Source organism: Bidens hawaiensis, unplaced genomic scaffold, assembly GCF_021521415.1.
Source record: "Bidens hawaiensis isolate Kalapana, Puna unplaced genomic scaffold, B.hawaiensis_p1.1 tig00016566_1, whole genome shotgun sequence".
Lineage (NCBI taxonomy): Eukaryota > Viridiplantae > Streptophyta > Magnoliopsida > Asterales > Asteraceae > Bidens > Bidens hawaiensis.
In genome coordinates this window covers 123,914-147,437 of record NW_027492521.1, presented here as the reverse complement: position 1 = coordinate 147,437, position 23,524 = coordinate 123,914, and the positions used below count along the sequence as shown (strand labels likewise).

Genomic DNA, 23,524 nt, shown 5'->3' with positions numbered 1-23,524 from the left:
TACAAGAACAATATTGCATGCACAAATTCAACCACTGTGGTATCTTGAGTTAAGGGCGTTACAGACAAGATGCGAGAAAAAATTGTAGGATGAATACGGAGACGACGCGTGACATAAAGGATTTTTATTATGACATAGTACAGATATTTGGAGTTATAAGAACAATCTAATCTAATCTAACTATACTAATAAAATAAAATAATAAGGATGATGTGGCAATCCTATATTCATTCTTGGCCTAATCTCTCTTCTCATTCATCCCACATATCCATGGGTTATGGAGCAAAACCATATTGGCAAATGGTTTATAAATTCTTTTCTAATTTTCTAATCTTTCATCTCATTGATCATAACTATCCATTGGTCATGAGTCAAAATAATTTTGCCAAATGGGTTATAAATTAATTTCTCATCTTATTTATGTTACTTATTCATGGGTCATGGGACAAAACAATTTTGAGAAATGAGTTATAATTTCTCTTCAATTCTTTAATCTCTCATCTAATTATCATAGTTATCCATGGGTAATTGGTCAAAACAATTTTTGGAAATGTTGTACATAAAAAAAATCGAATTTGTAATTTTGAGATTCTAGACTTCTTATTATTTGTACTATATATTTTATCTTCTTTTTATCTATAATTTTGTTTATTCTTTCAAATAATGAATCTTTTTATTTTTATTATTTTACAAACCCTTGTAATACACGTGTGCAAAAGCTAGCACATAGATATACATATATAAGATATAGTTATGCCATTATAACTGATTTAAGAAAATTTTAGTTATTTAGTATAACTGTATCAGCGAAGGATATTCTTACTGTTTGGGCTGTGCGGAAAAAACAAAACACCCGTTATTACTTTAGTGGATTTAACAAACTAATTTCATGTCAACGCGGTAGTTGACATCAAATCTAATTTTGAAGTCAACACTATTTCGTCCTCTTATGCACAGTCCTACTAAAAGCACACATATATAAACAGGTCAACTGCCACTCCACCAGCAAACACCAAACACTCGATCGGTAACCATGAACCCCGAATCAGAGTCTTCCACACACGACCCAAAGTACAGAGGCGTGCGGAAGAGGAAATGGGGGAAATGGGTGACCGAAATCCGGATGCCCAACAGCCGTGAGAGGATCTGGTTAGGCTCATACGACTCACCCGAGAAAGCCGCTAGAGCTTTTGATGCTGCCGCGTTCTGTCTTCGTGGCAACGCGGCCAAGTTAAACTTCCCAGACCAACCGCCCAACATTCAGGGTGGAACGTCTCTTTCTACATCTGAAATACAGGCTGCCGCAACTCGCTTTGCCAATTCGGTTCCTGATGCTGTGGTGCCCATGGAGACGCGCAGCCCCGATTCGGAGTCCAGGCCCTCTTTGGTTGTGTCACATGATTATAATATCAACAATGTGGACAATTACGATATATTTCCCGGGTTCGATGACTATTTCATGCAACCACCACCTCAGTATCATTATCCTGATCACGATGATCAGGATAATTCGAGCGGCGGTGATAACTCCCAGGGAACATCATTCCTCTGGAACTATTGATCAATCAGTTATACATATATATATATATATATACATATATATATACATATATATATATATGGTGATTAATTGATTTGGTTCTAGAAAAAAGAATTCTAGAGGTATTTTAATCACCTACATCATGTGGTCCATATATGTGTCATATGACCATCACTGCAAACAACTAAAACTTTTCCGCTTTCTCCTGTGGGTGTATGCATATAACAATATATAATAATTAAATATACTAGTTTATGCATGCATATATATATATATATATATATATATATATGCATGCATAAACTAGTATATTTAATTATTATATATTGTTATATGCATACACCCACAGGAGAAAGCGGAAAAGTTTTAGTTGTTTGCAGTGATGGTCATATGACACATATATGGACCACATGATGTAGGTGATTAAAATACCTCTAGAATTCTTTTTTCTAGAACCAAATCAATTAATCACCTCTAGTTTTTTTATCACGTTTTGGTTTTGGCATATGGTGGCCCATATCAAACGTAAATATATCCTTTCATGTATTACATATATATGCACGATACCAATAAGATTGCTTTCACTATTTATTATGCGTTGTTTAAACTTTAAAGTAAATTTTATTATTGTGACCTCAGAAAAATAATATGTTATATTCATAGTTGATCTGCTAATTAGCCATCCACAAGTTATAAAACTCACTTAACAAATAAACCCAAAAACATTGTCACCTTCTTCACACTATCACCATCTTTTTTTTTAATAACTCATCTCTATATATCTTGTACTAAAAGAGAAAGTGTCCCACAAATATCCGTTTTTACTAGTTCTCAACCAAGAACTACACTTCAAAAACGAGTTCCACGGTGATACAATAGGAAAATGTTGTGTTTTTTGAGAGCTAAAAACACACAAAACTCACCCATTGTGAGTACTTTAACAAACTGTTAATTTGCATGAACCTAAGACATTTTAGTTCTTAAGGAGACATTCTGGTGGTAAAGTGGTGTGCTCCCAAACCAAATGTGTAGGTTCATATTATATATAAAATGTGTGTTCGTTGGTTAAAAAAAGGAAAAAAAACAAGGCATTTCAATTATTTCCATACAAAACCACATTTGGAAATTAATATAAGAAAAGAAACCCAAATTAGGAAATATAAAAAATGCTAAAAAAAGAAAGAGAAAAAAACATTTGCACTCTCTCTATCCTAATATCTCAATCGCACCACCTTAACACAGTCCCCACACCACCCTTTTCCACTTGCATAGTTTTTATCATGACCACAAAAAGTCTTAATATTTTCTTTATATTTAAGTTTTCTGAAAGCAATAATCTTTTCTTAAGTTCGATTTTTGAACCCTTAATCCGACTATATCATTATCCTTAATTATAAATATACATATTGCTTATTGGCTTTAAAAACGACTAGCTTAATATAAGGGACTTATGTACGGAAAGTATTGATGATAACAGAACACATAATTAATGAAGTACAAGCCTGTGACTAACCTAAACAGCAGCAAGTAATTTCAATCGTCGAGAGACCCGTAATGCTTTCAGTGTTAACGGAGAATAAAATTTTGATTTGTCTAGCGTCATCAGTCTATTCACCAATACAGAAAAGTCTTGAACTCTACCAGCATTACCAATAAGCCCTTCAACGTTCCTTTACGGTCGAGATTTACACTAACAGTACGTATGGTATGTTCATATACCGCTTTTGATCCCTAGGTTTGGTGACCAAAAGTTATAACATGTGTTTTAAGTGTTATTGCAAGATAACAATGGTTTTGAAAATATGTTTTGAGTGTTATTGCAAGATGACAACGGTTAGAATGTTTAAAAAGGATAATAATAAAATTAAATAACTAAATTAAGGGTGTGTTTGGTTGAACTTTTCAAAGTTGTTTATTGTTTAACTAGGTTATTAACCCGTGTACGACACGGGTGGAAATGTTGAAATTTTCGAACAAACACATGTCATTTGAAATGAAAACATAAGGTGTTATATGTTATTCGAGACGACAACATACTTTTAGTTGTAAATAATATTGGTACGAAAACAAATGATTATGAAATACAAAGATAAACCCAAATAACATTCAAATTACAATATTTGAAAACATTATCAAAAGTTAAAAATGAAAAATTCATAAGCTACTAAAAAGATTTCCTTATAAACCATATTTATCGTTTATTTGTAACTTTGTATTCCTTGTTTAATAGAATTTCTACACCACTCTTCGCTCTTGATAAAGCTACATAGAGTTTTCTATGTGTAAACACCAGGTCTCCGAGATATATGTCAACTCTTGCTAGAGATTGACATTGACTTTTGTTAATGGTCATTGCAAAACAGACTATAACTGGAAACTACATTCTCTTCAATTTAAACGAAAGTTTCTTATCTGAAGGTGTTAGACCACTACGAATTATATAAGTGCGATAACCAGTATTAGTACTTGAAATAACTTTTACTTCAACAAAACTTCTACCCGAATTAATTAATCGCAATCTAATTCCGTTACACAAACAGTTCTTCGGATCCATATTCGTTAGTAACATTATTGGCACACCGACTTTTAGAAACCAACATATGAGTCTAAATAATTTCGGTCTTTTTGATTTTATTTAGCATAATGTGTTTATAAAAATTTTAGTTCAAATTCAAATATAAAAACAAATAATTTTTATGGTCTAACTTAAAAACCAAAAAACACTGATTTTTATGGACCCCATCTAAATTTGTGAATTTTGTTGCTAAGTATGAAAACAATATAAATTGAGTAAACCAGATCTAAGTAAAAAATTATGGAGAAATATCTTTGCGCCTCTAATTAACATAAATTGATTCGTATAAACATCTTAATTAAAACATGTATTTTAATTGGTTTTAAGAATATAAAATAGTATTGGGTACATGAAATTATGTTTCGTATCATTTCTAAACAAGAAAATACAAAAAAGAAATGTGTAAACATATATTCAATGTTATTAAAAATTTGTTTATCAAAAAGGTAAAATGTAATTCATAATAAATATATTAAAAAATCGTTTATAATTTTCTGTTACAAGTGCCTAATTTTTAGTTAATAACATATTAATTTTTATTTACTATATTTTAGTTAATCAAAATTGATATTTTAATACAATATATTGTATTAACGCATTTAAAATAAAATGCTACCGTTCAAAATGCTAATAAGTGGTTCTATTGGCGTTGATGCTGCACGTTTACAAAAATAAAAAATGCATTCTTAAAAAAATTTAAAGGGTAACTAAAAAAATATTAAAATGACTAACCATTTGAATTACCCATTTTATTGGAAGACGTTGATTGACCAAAATTACGTTTTATTTAATTTTGAAAACATCTATAATAGAATATAATATGGATAGCATATGGAAAGGGTGAAAAACATAAATATAAAAACAAATTTTATAGAGCATTATGTTTCAATTTTGCTGACTTAATGAATGATTTTAACACACAAAATAGTAAAATTAGAAAACCGGGAAACCAAATACTATTAACTTTAGTGACAATTTTAAGTTATTTATATTTGGTGTTCATAAAGACATTAAAGACATGGAAATTAGAAATAATACACATGAAACAACAATAACACAACTTACTTGTAACATCCTAAAAATTTTAATGATGAATAAAGGAAGTTATGTTTAATGATTTCGCGTAATTAATTAATATCGGGTAGGGAGCGGGTCTTGGACGTGGATTAATTGAGATGGGTTAAATGAGAATGGGATTTCAGGGATATAAATCCCCCCAAAATCCCAAAATATCTTCGTTTTCACTAAACTCCCTAACACCCCAAAACACACACACACACCACACGCATACCGCCGCCGGCCGGCCGAGCCAAGGGAAGAGTCGGGCAGGTCCGAGAGAGAGCGATTAGTGTACTAGCAAGTAAACGAGATCCAAACAATCCCAAAAAGGTATGATTCTTGATCTTTGAAGTTTAAAGATCCAAGCTTTTTTAGTGTATAAGCGACCGAAAATGGTCGGGAAGCGTAGTGGGTGATATTGAACCATAGCAAGGGTGTTAAAATCGCTCAAAATGCTGGAAAGAAACCGAACAGCGGCTGTCTGGGCAACTTCGCCTGCATCTGGGCAACTTCGCCTTCAAAGCGATGAACTTCGCCTGCACGCTAAGTTCGCCTGATGAACTTCGCCTGCAGGCTAAGTTCGCCTGATGACAACTTCGCCTGAGGCCAAGTTCGCCTAATTGATAACTTCGCTTACGGCCAAGTTCGCCTGATGACAACTTCGCCTAAAGCTAAGTTCGCCTGATGACAGCTCGACCCCAGCCAGGGGCTCTGCCCCTTGGACCCTGCTAGGGGCTGCCGCCCCTAGACCCCGCTGCCAGGGGCGCTGCCCCCGGACCCCCGTTCGTTGTGGGTCATATAAAGATAGACATACATTATGAGAAGTGATAGTTAATTGATACGTATACTTGTTATACAGTCAGCCGTGCACAACTGAAGAAAGGAATTACGATTAACGGTGAACGTAACCGTGTTCAGGTGAGTTTCTAGCCCCATTCCTTGTTATGTTTTCGGGGCTGTGTGCATACTTGATGTGTTGTTAATACATTTATCCTAAGTGATAAGTGTATGCCCTATGTGATATATGTGTTATGTAAGAATGATTGCTTGATGGTACGTGAACGATCTTCGGATATTGCACGTACTGTCAGGTAGTAATGCTATGTATAAGGTAAGTATAATATGAATGCTTATGCGTATGAACGTGATAGAGATAATAAAAGAAGGAAATAATGATGTATGGTCGTATGGTTACGAAAAGGGGTACCGAGCCCTAATAATACTCGAGGTATGATGTATGGTTGTATGGTTACGAAAAGGGTACCGAGCCCTAAAAATACTCGGGGTATAATGTATGGAACGAAGAGGGAATCGAACCCTACTAGTATTCGAAAACTAGGGACCAGACCCTTATAATATCTGTGATGTTAGGGACCAGACCCTTATAATATCTGTGATGTTAGGGACCAGACCCTTATAATATCTGTGATGTTAGGGAATCGAACCCTTCTAATATTCGAAACTAGGGACCAGACCCTTATAATATATGTGATGGTAGGGACCAGACCCTTATAATATCTGTGATGTTAGGGAATCGAACCCTTCTAATATTCGAAAACTAGGGACCAGACCCTTATAATATCTGTGAGGTTATAGGGCGAAAGACTCTTTAAAACGTATGATTATGTATGTAAAGAAAGTATGAAGGTAAAAATGAAAGTAAAAGCACTTAAGTGTGTATGAAAGAAAGTTAAGAGGTTAAGTATGAAGTGTAAAGAATGTATTGTATGATTATGTGATTAACTAGAACTCACTCAGCGTAGCTGACTTTTAGTATGCACGCAGGTGAGTAGGATGAGACAGCTGGCTTGAGCAGGGACACATGGCAGAAGAATAAGAGCCTGGCATCTGAAGACTTACGATGTTTTAATTTTAATGTTTTAATGTGAAAGACGAAGGATGTTTTGAGACAAGTTATGAAATATTGTAATGTTTTATGAAAGTTTTATATTCCGCGTAAATGTTTTAATTAACTCTGATATTTAGAACTGTGTTTATGAGTAAATCCAACACGAAAGTAGGGTTACCGGTAACGGGGCCTTACATTACTCTACTGGATATAAAGAATATCAGGTAACTTGAATCAACATGGATGATCAGAAATTCAATTATGTAAAAGTATCTAACCACCAATATTATGTATTGCATATGATTCTATAAAAGGTGTAAACTAATATATATAGTATCCACCTTTCCATACTCGAATTAGGAAAATATGAAAGACGTTGATTGGAATCGGTTTAAGTAAAGTAATTAATAAAAATTTACATTGCAATGGAAAGTTGTTTGAAATTATAAAGAAAGTAAATAATTGTATTCATATGATTAGATACATATGATGTGCCTTATTTTTTGCTAGAAAATATATACAAATTGCATTTACTAATTAATTGTATATTTAATTTTGATTGACAATACACACTGGATTAATGAATTCCAAAATTTCATTTTGATAATTATTTGTATATTTATGATCGTGTGAATTTAGTAAAACACATAAATACAATTGATAATCTAATTTCAAACATTTTTTGTGGCTTAATTATTGATAGAAAATGGTTGAATTGACTTTAAACGCTCCAAAATGCATTTACTGCTTATTTATGATTATCCAATGCATTTGCATTATCATATGAATAAAACAAACACAAGTTATTATTGTAGAACAATTTTGCAAAACATAACAACATATTTAAATTATTTAAATTTAAGTTTATAATGCATTTTAGTTTTTTACTTAAATTCCAAGAAAATCTAAGAATACGTAGTATATATGAAATATATATGAATTGATCAATAGAAAAAAACAAGTGTCCAAAACCCTTATTGTTTTAATAGTATAGATAGATAGTTATGAATCATTACTGATGGCGACATGTAAATAGAAGCGTCATTTATTCTAGGTTCATTACATCGATTCAAAACAACTAATAAAAATGATTGAATTGATACAACCCATCTCAATATATCAAAGACCAACTGATGATAAATTGAGACTTAATAAACCCTTATCTTGAGTTATGACCAATTTAGATGAACAATTTCGTTAATTTTGATATGTAATCAAAAAGTGGTTAATATTTTCAAAATAGCTCAATTGCACCTGAAAGGAACAAAATTAAATGATGTAAACTACAATATTGACTAATAGTTAGTCAAACTTTAATTTTGAACTAAACTTTAAACTTGAGCAATTAACCCGCATTTACTTGTATACATTTAAAATCAACACGTAACCTCTATTGTTTTAAAAATATCAAAACTCCATGACTAAAATGAACACATAGTAAATATATTTTCTAAAACTAACCCATATCTAAAATACTTGTAACCAAAGTTTCAACCTGTGTCAAAACTTACCCGTTTCATGTTTGTTCATCATCAACGTCAAAAACATCGCCCATTTTCTCTTTACCATTTGCACAATTTTGTTACCTTTGTTGGTACATGTATGTCAGTAGTTCATAGTCTAGCATTTGTAATCGAGTCTGTAATGTAATTATGTTTTGTTTATGTTTGTTTTGTAATGCGCAAAGTTGTCAACAAGTTCGCTATGGCGAACTTGTTGAATCAGCGAAGTTATTGACAACTTCGCCTGTGGCGAAGTTGTCGTGTTTATATACTGTTTCAGACGAAACAGTTTAAGGTAGTTCATTTAGGGTTTCAGTCAAGTGTTCGAGTTTAAGCAGACGTGTTTGCTAGTTCCAGTGTCTGTAATAGTGACTACGAGTCACGTGTTCGGTTAATAATATTACGTGTTTGATTCATTGCTTGTGTTATTCTTTATCTACACTCGTAACCTACCTACGCAGGGATTCCGCACCTGCGTTGTTAGAGAACATCCCGTGTACGATCCGTCCAGGAACCTACAATTGGTATCAGAGCCAATCGGCTCGATTGTGAGGTTCGGGATTTCACGCGGGTGTAGAAAACGTCTCGTTTGACCTATTCGCGGGACGTGTTTTTGTTGGGATTGAGTTTTGCTAGTGCTTGACAGTCATTTTCAAGCCTTTGCATTGATCGGGAGCTGCTGGATTGACGAAAACAGATCTGAACAAACTTCCCTGTTCATCGGGCGAAGTTACCGTTCATCGGGCGAAGTTACCATTCTTCAGGCGAAGTTGCCGTCGCTGGAATTAGGGTTTTTGGCGAAGATATAAGGATTAGCGAAGTTAACTACAACTTCGCTCACTTCATAAGTTCGCCTTAGCGAAGTTATCCGCAACTTCGCTTCAAACCCAAGTTCGCTCAACTCATAAGTTCGCCAGAGCTAAGCGAAGTTATTCTTAACTTCGCCCAAATCAAGCGAATTTAAGATCTCAGCGAAGTTCTCTTTCAGCGAAGTTAACCTTCAAGCGAAGTTATTCTTAACTTCGCCAACTGAGCTGTTTTAATATTTTTTTTGTTTTTCCAGGTTTTTTTTTTTTTTTTTTCAGGTTTTTGCAAGGATGTCGTCGATCAATATCTCCGACTTGGTCAAGATGGAAGTAGAAGCGGGGTCTGCCACTAAGGCCCCGAGGCTGATGAAGGGAACTGACTTCGTGGCATGGAAGGACAGATTCATCCAATACATCAAATACCAGGATGCCAAAATGTGGGTGTGCATCCAGGATGGATATATCCCTCCAACTGCGCAATACGAAGGTCGCGATGTGGTTAAGAAGTACAGCAAAATGGAGGAGGAAGAAAAGAAAATGTACGAGGCCGAAAGCAAGGCCCATGCTGCGATAACAATGGCACTTCCTCAAGAGGTTCTCCATACGTTCCGAAAGTACACTTCTGCAAGAGAGCTTTGGGATGCTCTTGAAAATAGATTCGAGGGGAATGTGGGTATCCGTGCATCGAAGGTAAAACTTTTGAAGACCCAGTTCTCCGTCTTCAAATTTTTGAAGAACGAATCGCTGGATGATATTATCACCAGATACTATCATCTAATGACAGAGCTCAGCAATTATTCAATCGCTTACCGAGAAGAAGAGATCGTTGAAAAGCTTCTCGATGCTCTCCCACCGAAGTGGGAAATGTACACCGTCCTTATGAGGGAAGACAGAGACTTTCCAAATTGTGATCTTGAAACGGCAGTAAACAAGCTCAGAACTTATGAGCTTAATATGGTTCGAAAGGAAACACCAACAGATCAGATACAAGACCCTGGTATGTATGGTGCTAAGGTTAACTCAGGCTCAAGTTCAAGGCCTGAATCTGCTGCTTTTTACTCGAAAGGGGAGTCAGGCTCTGACTCGTCTCATGAAGGAAAAGTTTCTGTAAACACGAATGGTGATGTATGCTTCGTTGCTGGAGGATCTAGTACTTCAAAGCCTCAAGCATCCACAAGTAGTTTTTCTGCAAATGCATCTAGCAATAGTTATTCCAAGATGCCTATGAGTGTAAAATCTGCTGAAGAGCAGTTTGCAGTCTATGCATCATTTATTGCTTCCTATGAAAACTACATCCAGGGGAAGATTGTGGACCCTGCTGTTCTGGATGAGGACTACGACCAGATCGATGCTGATGATCTGGAGGAGATGGATTTGCAATGGCAAATGGCCATGATAGTGAGGCGAGTCAAGCGTTTCATGAATAAGACGGGGAGAAAGTTTGTTGGTGGTCGGCCCGGGTTCGACAAGTCCAAGGTAAGGTGCTATAATTGTCAACAGTACGGGCACTTTGCCAAGGAATGCCGAAATGAGAGGGTTGAACGAGGACAAGGTCGACCTACACAACACTCAGGAGTTAACAGAGAGATAAATGCCATGTTAACCAGAGAGGCAGGAGAGTACAACTGGAATCAACGCTCAAGTGGTTCTGGTGAGCAAGCAAACATGGCTGAGTCTGAAGCTGAAAAATGTGAGAAGGTTGAAGAAATGGAGAAAGCAAATGAAGAAGAAACCGCTTTCATGGCAAATGACAAAGATAATCGCTCCGAGGTAAGTCCTAAAACTATTTGTACTAGTTGTGAGAATTTGTCTGAGCAACTTAAAACAATAACTGATCAGTATGTCCATTTAGATGCTGACTTTAAAACTATTAAAGAAGATCACCATTTTACGAAAGCAAGAGAAACGAGTTATAAAATTAAAATAAAAGCATGTGAAAAAGACGTTCAAAGCTTAAAAATTAAACTTGCTGAGAAAATTGAAATAATTGATCTTAGTTATGAAGTTTTGGAGGAAAAAACTAAAGTGATTGCTGATCGAGATAAACAGATTGCTGACCACCAGGTAAAGGTGGTGGAACTGAACCGCAAACTTGAGCAGTTCAGGAATTCCTCAGCCATCCTTGATCACCTCGTGAGTGATCCAGGTACCTCTGCAAAGAGGGGAGGAATCGGATATAATGAAGTTCCACCACCCTTTAACCACAACTATACTTATAATCCGAGTGTTCAGAAATCTGTCGATTTCGAAGTTCCTCAGACAACTCCAATCAAAATTACAAAACCAAGTGTTAGCTGTGGAGAAACAAGCTCAAAAGTTTCTAATGTGAATAATTCTGTTTTGAGTCCAGTCTCATCGGATTCGGATAAGTTGTCTGAATCTGATCAGACAAAAGAGAAGGTAGGGTTACCCACCGATGGAGATAAAAATAAAGTTTCTAAAAAGAGTTCTCCACTCAATCCGTACGTCCCACCTTATGTGAGACGAACGGCTGGTAACACTACCTCTACATCCAAACCAACATTTGACAAGAAATTGGAGAGTCGGTGTTGCTTTAGATGTAACAAATTAGGGCATTTAGTTGCTGATTGCCCTCTGGAGCCAAGATTAAGAGGTGTGAAGCCAAATAAAACTGAGTATAAGCGTCATTTTGTTACTGCTAAAAATGAAAACTTTAAAAAATGCCAAAATGTAACGAATTCAAGTTTTCATAAAAACCAACCTCAGTTTTACAACCAAACCTCAAGATATAACACCTTCAATTCTCAAAGGTTTGGAAGGCATTACACACAATCTGCAGGGAGATTCCCCAACAGGACTTACAGAAATCATCCTGATGCTAACTTAAGAAAGCCAGGGTACGGGACGTATCGATCCAAGACCAATTGGTCTTGGGTCCCAAGATTCTAACTCTCTGTTTTATGGTGCAGGAACAGTTGAACAGGGCTGCAAACAATCTTTGGATTGTAGATAGCGGCTGTTCCAGGCACATGACAGGCAACAAACACTTGTTGCAAGACTTAAAACCTGTTCAGGGAGCTAGAGTTAGTTTTGCTGGTGAAAGCGGAGGAAGAATAACTGGGAGAGGAACTGTGTCGAATGGGAGAATGACACTTGAAAATGTAAACTTTGTGGAGGAATTAAAGCACAATCTGCTGAGTGTGTCGCAGATCTGTGATAAAGAATACACTGTCCATTTCACTAAGAATGAAGCGATTGTATTGAAGCCTGGTTTTCATATACCAGAAGAATGGATAGTAATGAAAGCTCCACGTGAAACGAATACATACGTGATGGATATGAGGTCTACTGAAATGGCCACCGGAGAATCATGCTTAATGACAAAGGCAAGCGAATCTGAATCAGAATTATGGCACAGGAGAATGGGACATATTCATCTTCGTAAGATGAACTACATTGTCAAAAATGGGCTTGTGATGGGCGTTCCCTTAAAGAGTTTTAACTTTGAAGATAAATGCATAGCGTGCAAGAAGGGAAAACAACACAAGAAAAGCCATCTCACCAAGACGATCAACTCAATTGCTGGTACTCTAGAACTACTTCATATGGATCTCTTCGGTCCGGTGAATGTACAAAGTCTAGGCGGTACTTCTTACTGCTTGGTGATAACTGATGATTACTCGCGATACTCGTGGGTATATTTTCTGAAAACGAAAGACGAGACGACTCAGATGGTAAAGAATCTCATTACAAAAGTCGAGAATGTCATGAGTAAATCAGTTAAATTCATCAGAAGCGACAATGGGACAGAGTTCAAGAACTTTGAGATGGAAATCTTTTGTCTACAGAAGGGTATTGAGCATCAATACAGCGCTCCGTATACGCCACAACAGAACGGAGTAGCTGAAAGGAAGAACCGAACGTTGATTGAAGGAGCCAGAACTATGCTGGCAGACTCAAAGCTTCCTGTGATGTTCTGGGCTGAAGCAGTGGCTACAGCCAGCTATGTTCTGAATCGGGTGTTAACAGTTAAGAGACTTGGAAAAACTTGTTACGAGCTTATGCACGGTAGGAAGCCCAACTTGTGCGGTCTTGAACCATTTGGTTCTCCTTGTTCGATTTTGAAGACTAACTCGAAATTTGGTGAAGTAGCCGATGAGGGAATCCTAGTCGGTTATGTTGTTGGGACTCCCAACAGACGGGTCTTCAATACGACAACTTGCAAGGTGGAGGTGGTTTGTAACACCGACATTACTAGTTACCAACCGCCAAAACCAAGCAATGGACCTGCTGAGCTGTTTGACTATGTTAAACTTTTTAAGTCGTTTAACGTACCTAATTTGGAAATTTCTGAAGAAGACGAAAGAGCTGTGACGAAGATGATACTTGATGAGGAAGAGAATATATTGCAACATCAGATTTTTGAGAAATCTCAACCTTCCACATCAAACACAATCGATACCCCTGCGGCCTCAACTGAAGATGAATTTATTAATCCTTTTCACTCTCAGCCAGAAACAACCATAGATGAGATCTCTTCAAACTTGGAAGACAATTTACATGTCGGTGCTGTTCCGACCACGAGAATTCACAAAGATCACCCATTGGAGAATATTATAGGTGATGTGTCCTCTGGTGTACAAACCAGAAGTAGCTTGAATGAGCACACCTGTGTTTATACAAGCATTAAAGATACAGGTATTATGAATGAATGTTTGTACTCTTGCTTCATAAGCCAAATTGAACCGAAGAATTATCAAATGGCTTTGAAGGACAGCTCGTGGGTCGAAGCTATGCAAGAAGAATTGGCTCAGTTCGAGAAAATGGAAGTTTGGACTTTGGTCGAAAAACCAAAGAATGTGCATGCTATAGGCACGAAATGGGTGTTCAAGTGCAAGAGAGATGAAAAGGGGATTATTGTGAGAAATAAGGCGAGGCTGGTTGTTAAAGGTTTTAATCAGCAAGAGGGTATTGACTACAATGAGGTTTTCGCTCCTGTTGCCCGGTTAGAAGCGATTCGATTGTTTTTGGCGTTTGCTGCTTTCAAAAAGATGAAGGTGTTTCAGTTGGATGTTAAGAGTGCGTTTCTTAACGGGAAAGTTGACGAGGTTGTGTATGTTGAGCAACCACCGGGTTTTCCTGACCCAGACTTTCCTGATCATGTATACAGGTTGAGCAAGGCGTTATATGGTTTACATCAGGCACCTCGTGCCTGGTATTCAACGTTATCGGACTACTTGCTGGAAAATGGTTTTGAAAGGGGTTTGATCGACAGTACGCTGTTTGTGAAGAGAGAAGGATGTGACTTCTTACTGGTTCAAGTCTACGTGGATGACATCATTTTTGCTGCATCAAGAGTATCCATGTGTCAAGATTTTGAGGCTGTCATGAAGAAACGATTCGAGATGAGTGCTATGGGTGAACTAACTTTCTTTCTAGGATTGCAGGTTGATCAGAAGAAAGATGGGATGTTCATTCATCAAACAAAGTATGTCCATGATGTGCTGAAAAGATTCAAGATGGAGGACAGTTCTCCATATGACACTCCAATCTGCGTCAATCACAAATTGGGAGCTGAATCAGATGGTGACGCAGATGTGGACCCTACTCTGTATCGGGCGATAATAGGTTCTTTAATGTATTTAACTGCTTCTAGGCCTGATATAATGTTTTCTGTTTGTCTTTGTGCTCGCTTTCAGGCAAACCCAAAGGAATCTCACATGAAAGGTGTGAAGAGGATTTTGCGGTATCTCAAGGGCAAGCCGAAACTAGGATTGTGGTACCCAAAGGGAGGAGACGTTGAACTGGTGGCATATACTGATTCTGATTATGGAGGTTGTAATCAGAGTCGGAAGTCAACAACAGGAGGCTGTCAGTTTCTTGGAGGAAGATTAGTTTCCTGGCAGTGCAAGAAACAGACATCAGTTGCAATTTCAACTTGCGAAGCTGAATACATGGCAGCATCCAACTGCTGCTCTCAGGTTTTATGGATTCAGCAACAATTGCGCGACTATGGTCTGAATTTCTTACTCACTCCTATTTTAATTGATAACACTGCCGCCATCTCAGTAATTAACAATCCCGTGAAGCACAGTAAAACTAAGCATATTGACATTCGTCATCACTTCATACGGGATTGTGCTGAGAAGAAACTGATCAAGATCGAAAAGGTTGATACACTTGAAAATTTTGCTGACTTGTTTACAAAAGCGTTTGATAAATCCAGATTTCAAAACCTAATTGAGCTAAATGGGATGATCAATCCCGAGTAACCATGTCTTTGTTTTTGATTAAAAAAAAAAAAAAAAAAAAAAAAAAAAAATGAGTCTTTATTGCTTAAAATTAGTCGGTTACCTCAGTCTGATGGACATCTCCTCGGATATGTTTTGGTCCTTGTTTTCGACTTAGGAAATGAGGATAGCCATTAACCGGAAGACTGAAAGTAACTGGGGCAGTGTTGACATGTTTTTCTTTCAGTTGCTGAAAATTAGTCGGTCATTCTTAGTAAGAAGGACACATACTTGTATGTGGTCGGTCCAGCTGATCCAATGGATCTTCAGGATAGCCGTTTACCTGATGACTTTGACATGATTGGGGCAATTGAATTCAAAATTTTTTTTAGGGAAATGAAATTACTTTTCAAGTCTATTACTTCGTAAGAAGTTCTTTGCTGTGTTTAAAAGAAAATTGATCCAACCTTGGAAAATGATATATATACTGACTATGTGTGCCTAACTAGTGAAGTTATTAAGCTTAAAAGGCTTTAGAACAGTCATTGTATGTCATGGTAATTTTAATGGTGCGTAAAAGTAGATGTGATACTAACTTAAATTTACTCGAATTTATGTGGAAACCTCTTAAGAGTTTTGTATGTCTTCATACATATCTTTTCGAAGGATAGGCAGAAAAGCAACTACCCAGTCATACACGAGCCCGTGAGTGTTCTGATTCCCGTGAAGAAAGCATTTCAAGACACTGCAGTGATCCAGATTAGGGACTTGCAGTAGTTTAGTACTCCGATGAAAATTCTTATGTTTGATTACAAAAAAAAAAAAAAAAAAAAAAAAAAAAAAAAAAAAAAAATACATGTATAATTTTTGTACTTATGAGAAATAGTGACAATAAACACGAGAATCGAAACTTCTCAAGATTTCTCAAGTTTGGAGTAAGAAGAAAACGGGAAGCAGACAACGAGTATCTACAAGTTAATCAGACACTATGGGTCGAAGTCAATTCGGGGTGACTTGGGTATAGCCAAATACGCTTTGAGAATAGATAGAAGACATCATTATCTCTGAGATGTTGCCAACTTAAATTTTTGAGCTTAACTGAACCTTAATCCGTATCACAGAAACGATGAGAACCATTTACGTTATTTACATGCTTACAACCTGTTTCTCTATGTCATAATACAGCCAAACACGGATCTAAGTGACAGTCACATCGTTAGTATGATTCCTGTTAGGATCTTTTCTAAAACGTAGTGGTCCCTGACTAGACTGAAATTTGATCCCTTATTTCGTTAAAATTTTTCTAAGTTTTCTTTGTTTTTATATTATTTTATTGTTGGTTACTAGGTCTTGTTCATATTTGTTTAACTCTTTTTGGTAATTTATAAGGTTCAATTCAGGATTATTCAAAACTTAAAGGGCTGTTTCTGTAATTACGGGCGAAGTTGTTGAATTCGGCGAAGTTGTGCTTAACTTCGCCTTGGCGAAGTTATGCGTAACTTCGCCTGACACAACTCTGCCCTATATAATAATTTTTTTTCTGGAACAGTAACAAATATTTCAAACTTTCCGGCGAACATATAACCAATTATCAATTTTTTTTTCCGGCGATCTCGTGTTAACATTCAATTTCGATCTTGTGTTCCTTGTTTCTATTATACTAGTGGTATGTGTAGTCAATAACATCCTATCTTTCTCGTTATAGTTTAACCCGGTTCGAGACCTCGGGTCGTCGAACCTTCGAAACCAAGTTTTTCACATTTGTGTTACGTGTTCATGGACGACCTTTTCGTCCTAACACCATTGAAATATGTTGGACTTCATTGTTAGATCGTTAAATCGGTCCGAAACATCGGATAAACCTTGTTTGAATCTGAACAGTCGCCGTTTCAGATTCAGGCGACGTTAAAGTTTACGCGAAGTTATTCTCAACTTCGCCAGTGGCTTAAGTTCGCCTTCAGCGAAGTTATCCACAACTTCGCTTGAAGCTTAATTTCGCCTATGGCGAAGTTATCCATAACTTCGCATTGAACACAACTTCGCCTATTTCAATTTTTTTATAAGTTTATAGACGAACTTACAGATGAAGCGAAGTTGTTCTCAACTTCGCCTCACCTTTAAATTCGCCTGTACATCACAACTTCGCACTTGCTACACTGCGAACTTGTGAGTTACATAAAACGTCTCTAACTTGATTTGTTTTGTGCAGATATGGCTGCAGTTGGAGGAACTGGTGGTGATGATGGTGATGAGCAACGACAATTCTTTCCAGCTCATAACCAATACATTACTTTGGATCCAGACGCACGAGGCGTTGAAGACTATAGGGAGATTATCACATTTCTCCAACGATCACGAGTTTTTCACGCGATCACTAATACACTACCCATATCTCTGCCCAACATTCAAGATTTCTGGCAGACGGTGTATTATGATTGCAGACCGGAGCCTCCTGTGATGCGAGCAACCGTCAATGGTCAAGACATACAGTTTTCTTCGGAAGACATTCGGTTGGCTCTGCAGTTCGGCGATGAGACACGAGACGACCCAACGGAGTTCGTAGCTCCTTTCCGTGACGGAGCATACTTGAGAATGGGTTATTCGGGTCCGCTGGGGGACTCGCAAAGGAGGAAAGGCTTTCTGCTGGACCAATGGCGCTTTCTGATGCACGTGTTAATTGTGTGCATGTCCGGCAGGAAAGCAGGAACAGACGGGATGGGTGCGACGATGCAATCTGCCATGACGGCCCTGACTTACAATCGTTGTTACTCGTTTAGTCAGATGATTTTCTATGAGATTGATCGTCAGAGACGGGCGACGGCGCGAGAACGATTTATCATGTATCCGCGATTTCTTCAAATGATTATTAATCATGTCGCTCCGTCTCTACCGCAACGGCGCCCTATTCGATATGTTGAGTGTGTAACAAAGCGTATTTTTGCTCAATGTAGGACGTCGAGCACTCGTAGCAACCCTGAACGGCGTCCCAGGCATACTCCACTTTTCGGGTATCTCATTAACCCGGAGTATGTTCCTGCAGGAGGGGACGAGTTCAGGGATCCGCAACCACATCAGGCGGCAGCACCTCATGCTGTATCAGCTGCGCCTGTTGTATCTTCTGCTGCTGTGCCAGCTACTATATCTCAGGCTGTGTCCACTGCTGAAAACGTTGATCTAGATGCTGCTTTTAGTGGACATGGTTTGTTTGATATGGATGTCTCGGGTCCTCAGTTTATGGATGTTACCAGAGCAGCTACTTCGGTAGCTGACTCTGATCTAGACGAGACGTTTGCTGAGGCAAGAAGACTTATGGTGTCTCGTGAACGGACTACGGGAAAGAGGCCGAGAACGGTGGGGGAGGATGAGGATGAAGTGGATGAAGAGGAGGCAGTACAGATTGTGCTAAGACGCTCAAGAAGAGAACAGAGAGGGATAGGTTCGGGAGCTGGAGAATCTTCAAGACTAGTACGTTTTGCTCCACCTGCCTTATCTGGTATGTCTCTTATTCCTACTACTGCACAGGTTTCAGCGATCGATACGTCGGCACCAACAATTGTGTCCCTACCACCTCAACCGCTTAACCCACCGGTGGTAGTTGCACGGTTTGTGGAGTCGACAATCACCTCTACTGCAGGGTTACCAAGTGTACCACCTGCGGTCACTTCTGCTGATGTTCCACCAACTCCATTGCCTACTTCAGATGCTGAACGGATTACATCACTAGAGCGTATTGTTGCCGAACAGTCTAAGACTATTGAACGCCTAGTGGAATCCAATCAACTACAAGCTGCCCTCCTGGTAGAACATGGACGAATAATAGATGCCTTCAAGGATTACTTGGCATCTCAGGGGGAGAAGACGTGTAGGGGCGATGAGTTGAGAACGAAAAGACGAGAAGATCATGACGATGATCCCAATGCACCTTCGGGTGCAGGTGGTGAGCTGCCAAGAACCTCTCAGGCTCTTGGGGCTTCCACAACTGAGGGGGAGTCTACAGATGTAGCTGGTGATGTTGTTGTTGATATGGGTGATGATGCTGATGTTGAGGACGTTATCGATGCTTTAAAGGAGTTGGATGATGAGGAAGACGATGAGTTTATGGATGATGACGACGTGTTGCCCGTGGATGAGATTGAGAGGATTGGGGAAAAGATTAATGTGGAAAATGTGTTAGAAGAAGGTGAGATAATGGATGATGATGTTGAGCATGACATTCCCGAAGTGGAAAAGTCGGGTGTTGGTGATGAAACAGTGTTGGATGAGACGGTGTGGGAAGAGCAGCCTAGATGGAAGGAAGAATATGCTCATTGGTTTGTCAAGACCAAGAAGCCTGCTGTTCCAACCATGTTCAGAAAGAGCTACAACATTAAAGGGTATGCAGAGGCGAAAAAGGGGATTATTTGTTGGATCTATGATGAACAGCTCAAGTTGTTTGTGGTGAAGCGTTATGATGGCGTTCAATATTTCAAAAGAATGTTGAGATCGTTCAACACATTGCCTGAATGCGAAGTAAAAGATTTGGCCAGGTTGGGCCTGATAAACCGAAACAACGACAATATGGCTAGAATGATTGAGAAGATAATGTGGAAAGAAGGAGTAAAAGAAAAGAAGTTTGAGTTGCTAAAGCCACAAAAGGGAAAATTAGTGAAGGATACAGAGAGAGGTATGAGAGCAGATGGTAAACCGTGGATGGTGATGAAGTACAAACCAGTCCGATGTATCAAGGAGGTACCCATGAAAGCTATGCCTCGAGATGTGCTGAAAGATTTGAAATGGTGGTTTGTGGACTGTGAGACTGCAGAGGCAGTAATGGAGGACGAGGATGAACAAGAACTGCTTCGGGTTTACGACCCGATGCATCTTGTTAACCTGTCACAAGCTGATCTGGAAGTACTCAACAACAAGAAGATCTTCTACATTCCTGCTTGGAAGGATCAAGCTAGGAAATATCAAAGAGTAGTGTCGGTATGTGTGAGAGAAGGGGCGCACGCGTAGAGGTAAAGATTACAAGACTCAAGATTTGAAGATCAAGATATGAAGCTACTGCCAAGGGGGAGTCTGTTGGTACATGTATGTCAGTAGTTCATAGTCTAGCATTTGTAATCGAGTCTGTAATGTAATTATGTTTTGTTTATGTTTGTTTTGTAATGCGCAAAGTTGTCAACAAGTTCGCTATGGCGAACTTGTTGAATCAGCGAAGTTATTGACAACTTCGCCTGTGGCGAAGTTGTCGTGTTTATATACTGTTTCAGACGAAACAGTTTAAGGTAGTTCATTTAGGGTTTCAGTCAAGTGTTCGAGTTTAAGCAGACGTGTTTGCTAGTTCCAGTGTCTGTAATAGTGACTACGAGTCACGTGTTCGGTTAATAATATTACGTGTTTGATTCATTGCTTGTGTTATTCTTTATCTACACTCGTAACCTACCTACGCAGGGATTCCGCACCTGCGTTGTTAGAGAACATCCCGTGTACGATCCGTCCAGGAACCTACAACCTTCATTTACATTAATATTTATTATCAAGAATCAAGTTCAATTCATTCGATAAACATTTAATCAAATTTTAAAATCACCTACGACAAGCAGTCCAAAGATAAACGCAATTCCCCAATCAACACATATTAATGCCTGCAAACATGATATTGAAGATAGGTTCATAATTTAACAAACACGTTTAACTACAAAATCACAGTATTAAAATAACAATAATGGCGAGATACTTAATTTCTAAATGAAAAAAAGGAAAAGCTACGAATATGAAAGATCATACCAGCTGTCAGAGTTAACAGTAAGTAGATTAGAACCATAGTTAGCTGTACATATGCCATGAAAATTTGACTTCACCATACAATATTATAATAATACACTTCCTACACAATAAGCAAAACGTTCGAACTTAATATGTACAACTATTATATAATTTTTCTTATAATAAAAAATACATATGATGAGTACACCAATCGTAACATAACATAAACATAAATAACAATATTTTAACATCACTTATACACTCTCAATTCCCTAAAATTTATGGTGGCGTAGTCCCAATAAATTGAATTTCTAAAAAAAAGAAAGAAAGAAATAAGGGAGGTAAAACATATCAACAAAATCAAAACTTGAATATTCATAACATTTTTTATTTGCATCCAACTAACAAGTGGTTGGATCAGAATCCTCACAAAATCAAATCAGCCATAATAGTGAACTAACCTTTGAGGAACGCTTATTTTACAATTGTTAAAACCAAAAATGTAGGCTGTCAAGATTGAATAAGCAGTGAACGACTTTTATAGGATGTGCTAAAGTGTTATTTTGGAAAATTACCATAAAAAATACATAAGTATACTTAATTAAGCACAAATTAAAATAAAAAAACGAAATCAATTAATGATTTCATATTTAAAAAAAATATTTTGAATAGATATAACAAAAACATATCTAATAATTGTAGTAAATGTATAATATTGTGAAAAAAGTATTATCAATCAATCAATGCAATTAATGGAAATGAAATGTTTTTGAAAAGCAGATAGTTTGTAACAGATTTTTAAATATTAATATTATTTTGACTCTTATATGAATTCAAATTTTAAGACATTGAATATGATAAGAATTCAATTTATTGATTGATGATATTTATATGGCAATGCATGTTCCCTATATTGCCATAAAAACATTCGTAAATGAGTTTTCAAAAGTATTAAATCAAATAATAAAAGTAGTACAAAGAAAAATTTTGGTAATTAAGGTCATGTTGAATGCTGAAGTTCTAAAGATGATGGGGAACTTATCAGTTTAGTCAACAACCATTTTAGTACACTTGGTATTTTATTAATTTTGAATTATTTAATTAGTAAAAAATTATGAGCATGCTAGTTATTTAAGGAAGTTAGTAAAATTGACTAATTGTATGGAGCTATGTGTCCAAAAAGTCTATTGTTTTATTAGTATTGGTAGATCATATAGATCAAATATCACTTAAACAATACTAATAAAAAACAAACTGACATTTGGTGTAACATCTGGTGTGTGGTTTTATGAAATCCTGAAAATAATAAATCGTTTCTTGTCAATGAACATACCAAAAGTTGTCAAACAAAATAACAATAATAGATACAATGTAATACCTGATGGTTTAGTGAGCCGAAGTAAGGTCGATCGATGGTGAAGACAGGCATGGATAGGACGACATGAGTAACAGAACACCTCCTGATGGTGAACAGGTACGTCGATGTGGAAGGTTGATTTGCCGGATCGAATGAAATCAAGAGGCAAATCGGCAGAAGAAATTGGAGGCGTGAAAGAGGGAATACTTGATTTGGGTGATTAGGTTAAAATAGTTGTTTTGGATAAAAATCTGCTAAGGATAATGTATCCAAATTTGTAATTGTGAGGTTTAGTGCTAGATTGATAATAACAATTATGAAACAGTTGCATACACAAACACAAGGATTTGTTACGAGAAAAAACCCTTGATCTTGGTCGGATCGCCGGCACAAAAACCCGGGTGATGACAATTGTCTATCACCACTTTATTAATATGAAAAATGAGGATACATGGTTGGAGATTATGATCAGTGTTTACAATAATTCTAAGTGTGTGTGGATATTGCTGTGTTCTCCTACGAATGTAGCTGGTGTGTTATATATAGGGTGTGTGCATTAACTGATCATAACTCAATAGAGTTATTAATAATAAATACAATTAACTAATAATCCCTAAAAATCCGCCATTTCCTTCAATAAAATCGTAACAGTCACTTTGACCACGTGCTCCATCACTCAGGCTGCGAAATAGGGGGTAGACCAGGTCTCTTAGCCATTACATCTGTCAAATATAATGTTGTACACATGAAACAATCGTTGGTAAATAATAAGTATTGTGGATCCTTGATCCTGACGGGATCTGGAACACACGCTAAGGATAACTGGTCCAAAACATATGCCAGGATACATATCCACAGTGTCAAATTTCTGTGCACTAACAATTGCCCTCAAAATGG

At 37.2% G+C, this 23,524-nt stretch overlaps 1 pseudogene; it reads left to right on the top strand.

The window, feature by feature from the left end:
- The first annotated feature begins 1,032 nt into the window (after positions 1–1,032).
- On the top strand, positions 1,033–1,561 carry LOC143551791 (ethylene-responsive transcription factor ERF017 pseudogene; annotated as a pseudogene).
- The last annotated feature ends 21,963 nt before the right edge of the window (positions 1,562–23,524 follow it).